Below are 6,278 nucleotides of genomic sequence, written 5' to 3'. Positions count from 1 at the left end.
AAAACAGAGGCAGAGGGACTCCATGGGTGAAGGTGGAGGCAGTCTGCACTGTTATTTTCAGCTGCAACAAAATTTTAGCTTGGTCGAACTGTGTATGATCCTGCATTTGTAAATCAATGCTTAGATTATGTGGGAGACCTATGGCTTTGGCTGCTGATGCACCTATCTCTCCTTAGCTGCTTATTTCCACCTTTTAAGCTAAGAAAAATTAAAATAAGAAGCAAATGGAGCGAGTGTTAGTAATATGTCCTAATTTCTTCAAGGAGGCTGGCTGTTAAGTAAAATGACTTGAAGTATCAAAATATTAGATAAAGGCCATATTCTACTTTTTCATCTTTGTGAGCACTGCAGAAAATACTGACAAATCCCCATCACACATTGAGGCTAGCTGCACCAACACTGTAAGTTTGCTCCTCAATTAACGGGTAGAAAGGAGCGTTCAGCAACTCAAGGCTCCCTTCACAGAGCATACCCACACCACACCTGCCAGATAAGGCAACTCCTTAGTGGTTCCCCCCCGGAACATATTTTTCAGAAGTGGGAATGCAGAGCATCCCTGCCCGTCCGAGTCCCCCACACACCCCATCCATCCCTCCTGCACGGGAGGGAAGCCTCCCACACCCCCGCAAGCCTCCTGCGGCCTCCTCCAACGGCGGGCAACACTGGAAGCCCGGCCTGCTTGGCCTCGACTTCCTCCGGAGGGCCTGCTCTCCCCAGCCGCCGCGGTACCGGCGCCCTCTGCGGGCTGGAGATGGCGGCGCCGTAGCCCTCTCCCGGGCCGCCCCTCCCAAGCGCCCACCGTGTGGTAGTGGTAGGGGTAAGGGCAAAGGCAGCCCCCCCCCACCCCGCGCCGTTACCGGCCTCGAGCCCCGCCCAGCCCCGCCGTCTCCACCTCCCCCCGGTGCTATTCCAGCCCGCAGCGACGCGGATACCGTCACAGCCCGGAGGGCTGGGGGGAAAGGGGGCAGCGGTTGCCACGGTGACCAGGGCCCGCCCCTCACCCGTAGCTCGCTGTCCCGCCCCCCCCACGTCAGCGCCGTCTCCCGCCCGGCCGGGGTGGGGCAGCCAGGCGGCATGATTGACAGCTGCCATAGCAACAGGCTCGCCCCGCCGCCATTTTGTCAGTTACCTTTTTTTTAATTTTTTTTTTAAAAAACCCTCTTCCCGCCTGAATCGTTGCTTTTTTTTTTCCCTCCCCTGCCCTCCTCCTTCCCACCTCCACCCCGAAAGACGCTATCGCACAAGAAAACGAAAGAACATCCTCCAAAAACTGTCCCCCGAGGGTCCGGCGGGGACACGCGAGAAGTTCGTCCCGCGCGGGCGGGCGCGGACGAGGACAGGCTCGAGGCGGCGGCAGCAACAGCAGCGGTGCGGCGCGGGAGGGAAGCCGGGCGGCGCAGCGCCCTAGCGAAGCCGGTTCGCGAGGGAGGGGGAAGGAGGAGCGGGCGGGGAGGTAGGGAGGGGGAGGAGGTAGAGGCTTGCAGGCGGGGGAGGGAAGGAGGGAGGGAGCGAGGAGTTCCCGGGGGCTCGGTACGGCGCTGCGCTTCTCCCCCACCCCCTCCTCCTCCTCCTCCTCCCCCCGCCCGCTCGCGCCCGCCTGCCCGCCCGCCGCTGTCCCCGCGCTGCCTGGCCGGGGCTCAGGCCGCCGCCGCCGCCGCCGCGCTGAGCTGAGGTGAGGCTGGGCCCTGCCGTTGCCGCCGCCGGGCGCTGCGCAGGTTTGGAACGCGCGCCATTTTGTGAGCGATAGAAAATCCAGCCCGGCCAGGAAGCGCCGCGGATCCGCCCGCCGGGCCGGGCCCCCCCTCTTCGCCGCCCAGAGAGGAAGGCGCGCAGCGGACAGACCCCGCGGCCGGCACCCCCGGCGCCCCGAGCGGCACCGCCACCGCCGCCAGCCGTGCGGGCCCGAGCGCGGCGGGGCGGCCGGACTGCGGAGCGCACAAGAGGGAGGCGCTGCCGCGCCGGGGCCCCTGGCCGAGGCTGGGGGAAGCGCTCGCTCCTCGCCCTGCCAGCGCCCGCCGCTCGAGGGAAGAGGCCTCAACCGGGAGAAGCCCGGCCGGAGCGCAGGGCCCGCCGCCCCCCACACGGGTAAGTGAGACGCCGCAGCCGGTGGCGGGGAGCTGCGCAGCGGGACGAGCTGGTGCCACCTCCCGGCCCGGCGCGGTCGAGAGGGGCGCAGCGCAGGGGGCAGCTCCGCTGCCATCTTAGAGAGAGGAGATGGGGAGAACGCAGGGGCCCGCCGAGCCCGGGGCCGGAGCCGGAGCCGGCAAGGCCAGGACCCGTACCGGGCTTTGGACCTGGCCTTCTTCCCCGCCTTCGCTACCGCTGCCCCCTTCTGGGGCAGGCCGGGCATGGCCGGGGGGCAGCGGCGGCAGTCGCGGCCTCTGCGGCCCTTTTTCCTTCGGCGTCCGGGAGAGGCTGTCGTTGCCGTGTTGAGAAGCAGAGCGGCGAGAAGGGCCGCGGGACCGGCGATGGAGGAAAAGAGCTCGCCTCGATTCTTTTGCTCTTATGCGCAACGCCCTGCGGTGGGCGGGTGCGAGATCTCGCCTGGGTCTGGGAGCAGAGAGAGGGAGGCGAGGAGGGCATCAGGAGTTGAACCGTCAGCTGAGTAGGCACCTGTTGTGGTGGAAGCTTTAGGTGCCCCTGCCAGTACCCGTGTAAGGGACTTATGTGGTAGGTAGATTGAGAAGTTGGAGGCCGATGTAGAAAGAGTACTTGTGTGAGATGACTGTCATCTGGGCGGGGGGTGGGGTAGGGAAGAGGAGGGAGAAGCAGTTGGTAATAGGCACAGGGACACACAGGCACTTCTATGTTATAATAGCTGGCCGCAGTCTTTTAGGAATTTAGCTTTGTGTTGCTGAAGAAATTGAAGACCTCATCTGATACACAGGGTGCTTCTTTTGAGTGGCATTCCGTCCAGCCACCACAAAATCAGAAAACGCAATTAAAAGTACAGTAATTTGAAATTTCGAAATTGGTGCATTTTTGAATCTCAGTCAGCTTTGAAGTTTTCGGTTTAGTCTGTCCAAAGACTGTGCAGGGGTTCTTTGATCATGTGTCTAGATTGCTGCTGTTACTTAGTTCTCCTATTACTCCACAGTCATCGGGGGAAATACACATTCATTGTTCTTTAAAATTAACAAAGACAGAATATCTGAGTACAAAATAAATCAACAAGCTTGTTTTTGACAGCCTACAGTTTTAATTCGAATGAGGGTGTGCTGTTAACTTTTGCTAGCAGGTATACATAGTCACACATACATGGATCTAGTATCATAGGGGGTCTAGATAAGTAGAAGTTGACAGCTTACTTTATTGGTTGTCATTTCATTCTCCTTTCCTTAGGAAAAGGTGTGTGAAGCTGAAGAATACAGTTGTGGTGATAAATAAGTAAACACTTTGTTAGTAGTAATATTTAATTATCTGCCTTTAACCAGGTAGAATCTAAGTTACCTCAGTGGAATAGTCTGCAGCCCTAAAAAGTTTTGGTAAACTCGTTTCTCTTTTTTTTCCCACACCCTCCTTGTCCCAACCTCTGTAGGTTGGATATTTTTGGATAATTAATTATGTTTTATAGAATTAGAATAACAATACTGAAAATAACTGAGTATGAGCTAGTATTTGTTAACTATTATCTATATATATTTGGTGAAGTTGGTGAGTGTCTATATATAGACCCCTCTTTGTAGGCTATACTTCATGTTTTGGGCTTCTATGAATTATTTAGAACTGGAGTGGTTTCTTTATTTGCAGTCTGAAGTAGAATGTGTGAAGTGTTGAAATGACATTTTCCACTGTGAATTAAAAATTCTGTCAAAGTTTATGAAGCTTAGTGTTTAATGTATGTTTTTTAAATATTCTTTGAGTACAGCAAGTGTTTCTTGTTCACAAGTGAATAAAGAGTACGGTCTTCCTAAATCAAGAAGAGAGGGCATATGAGAATAGTTTAATATTATTTCCAGGCAAATAGGTAAGAAAGACAGTTTGTTCCTGAATCAATACTTGGGTGGATTTAGAACTTGTCATTGGAATCCCCTCCCCCTCTTTGGACAGTGACGGAGAAGCTGCAACAAGGATAATTTTACCTAATAGCAGCCAAGAGTTCTCTATTTCAGTGTCAATTTATGGGTAGTATTGTCTTACTTGTGTAAAATAATGAGGTAGTCATCAGGAATTTATCAATTTTTAAAGTATGTCGGTTTTGTGTAGACTGGGAGTTGACCCGTGGTGATGATAAATGACTTCTAACAAACTGGTTGATAGTTTAAACGGTGGAAAAATATTACTGATGTCTAGTAAAAACTGTGCCTTGACTAAGCTTTGAAAGTACATGAAAAGGACATATTTGCTAACATGTATACACATTTCAAAGTCTCAATTCTGATAGGGCCTTGAAAAGAAGCCTGGGTTAACCATGTTGTTAGATTTTGCCTTAATTGACATATTGTGATATTTTTTGTTATTTTAGTTCAAATTAGTCAACACCTTAACATGAAGTGGAAAAGTCCCTTTTAGTTTAGTTCAAACATGTTTGAAACTGTACCACCTGGTCATAGGGTAGTATGTGAAAAGACTAGTTAAAACGTGTGAAAAACTGTACTTTTATTTGCTGTGATGGCATTTTACAGTTTCATCTGAACTGAAATGGGTGATCATTTGAAGACTAAAACATACTCTTACCAAAGAAGCAATTTTGGTGATACAGTTAGATTCTCTTTTCATCATTCCCCTTAATATCTCTTTATTTCAGTACCCCTGGCTAGGGGCCTATAGGTTGAGAGTTGTTAGAGCTTGTGTTTTTGAGTAAGAATTGAAGACTGAGATATGTTTAGTCTTTCTGTGGTAATTTTTAATGCCATTTGGAGAACTATTCTCCAAAGTCAAGTAAGAAACTTTCTGATACCTTTGTTTTATGGGAGCATGGTAGACTTGTATAACTTCTGAAATCCTTTTGTAAACAGATCTGTTGTTGTAGAGTAGGATTATTTACAGAGAACTGCTGCTTTTGTCTTTATAACCTAGTACAGTAGATTATTTGTTAAATTTACATTTTCACCTCTGTTTTACTAAGAGTTTGATAAGAAACATATTTTTTGAAAAAAATGTATATTGCAGCCTTTTGGATTGTCAGACTTAAGGAGTGCAAGACTTGATACCTTTATGCAGTGAGACTTCCTTTTTCTTCTAAGACTGTTTGAAATAATACAGTATTTCTGACCAAACGTGCCTTTTCTTGTAAGGTTATGAGTGGCGAAAAAAGTAAACAAGGCACTCTGAGAAGGGGAATACTCTCCTTTTCCTTCCTCACCTCCATGGGTCCTTCAAGAAGACAGTTATGGGAACTGTAATCTATTGATGGTGTAATAATAGTGAAGAAACTTTTGATGATTAGAAGCAATTATTACTTACATAAAGCTGTACATACAGAAAATTTCTATCTAGTCCTTTCTCTTTGAGGTGACACAACGTACCGATAGATTTGTAGTGACCTGATCATTAGTTGCATGTAGCAATTGCTGTAACAGTTTGTAATTGATATCTATTGATTGTCTTTTTCTCTTTTGGGGAAGGAAGGTAAAATTGTGCATTTGATTCTGTGTTATCAAAGCGTGACCGAAAAAATAACTCAACTGGTTTTGCCAGTATAAATGTATTTCATTACTTTAGAATAGGTCTCTAGTTCATGCTTACCTCACCTTTATTTGAAATCTAGCTTTCATTTCCCCCAATACTCATATGTATGAGTCTTGTCCAGTATCTGTGGGTGCTAAATTATAGCTTACTTATCTGAAAACACAGATCAAAGAAGGGGCTCATCTTGACTTAGTGAGGAGACAAGCTGAGTTGCATTGTCTTCATATTTACTTTCCCCTCTCTTGCTTCTCTCCCCCCCATTTTTATTTATTTTTTTAAAATTCTGCTCCTCAGTCTCTAAAGGATGGATGAGTTTTTCCACATTTGAAAACATTGGAGATGGGATAGCTTAATATGAGAGGTACTGACGTACCTTTTCATTCCAAAATGTTCTGTCAATACGGTTTATCGGGAGAATACCCACTGAAGAGGTAGGGAAACATGGAAGGTAGTTTCTGGGAAGCTCTGCTTACATCCCTACAGTGGATACTCTAAAGCCTCTGAAGTCTAGATAGTAGCTATTTCAGTTACCCTGTGTGAAGACATAATTAGTTTAATTTCAGCTCTGAATATAGCATTTTTTAAAGCAGTGAAAATGTTTCTGTAATTAAAATAAGCTAGCACTTATTTGTAAACATACTCTTCAC

General features: G+C 48.5%; 1 protein-coding gene across 1 annotated transcript in view; it reads left to right on the top strand.

Moving 5' to 3' along the window:
- Window positions 1-1,930: 1,930 nt before the first annotated feature.
- Window positions 1,931-6,278, top strand: part of DYRK1A (dual specificity tyrosine phosphorylation regulated kinase 1A) — a 79,993-nt gene continuing 75,645 nt past the window's right edge. Inside the window, exon 1 of the mRNA XM_054165779.1 lies at window positions 1,931-2,085. The gene's annotated coding sequence lies outside the window, so the exon portion shown is untranslated. The remainder of the gene's footprint in view (window positions 2,086-6,278) is intronic.

The sequence above is a fragment of the Dryobates pubescens genome, chromosome 12, assembly GCF_014839835.1.
Source record: "Dryobates pubescens isolate bDryPub1 chromosome 12, bDryPub1.pri, whole genome shotgun sequence".
NCBI classification, from domain to species: Eukaryota; Metazoa; Chordata; class Aves; order Piciformes; family Picidae; genus Dryobates; species Dryobates pubescens.
Note: the sequence above shows the minus strand (reverse complement) of the source record. Positions and strands in the feature narration are given on the sequence as shown.